The following is a 429-nucleotide window of genomic DNA, read 5'->3' as shown; positions in this document are numbered from 1 at the left end:
TATTCACAGTATGCAATAGTCAGCAGTCCTTTTTAACTTATCAAATTGTATTTTTAATTAGACTTTTTGTTTTGAGATTATTATAGATTCACAAGCAGTTGTAACAAACAACACAGAGAGAGCCCATATATCCTTTACCAAGCTTTCCTCAGTGGTGACATCGTGCAAAACTATAGAACAGTGTCACAAGACACAGAAATCCCAACACCAGGGGATGTTTCATGTTGCCCACTCATAGCCACACCTACTACACTCCCACTTCCTTCCCCTTAACCTTTGGCAATCACTAATCTCTTTCTACATTTCTAGAATTTTGTCATTTCAAGAATGTTTTATAATAAAACAGTATACAACCTCTTTGGGTTGCTTTTGCACTTAGCTTAAACTCTGGAGACTCACCCAGGTTGTGGCATAGATGCATTCTGCTCC

This window comes from Myotis davidii, unplaced genomic scaffold (assembly GCF_000327345.1).
Source record: "Myotis davidii unplaced genomic scaffold, ASM32734v1 scaffold3, whole genome shotgun sequence".
NCBI lineage: Eukaryota > Metazoa > Chordata > Mammalia > Chiroptera > Vespertilionidae > Myotis > Myotis davidii.
Note: the sequence above shows the minus strand (reverse complement) of the source record.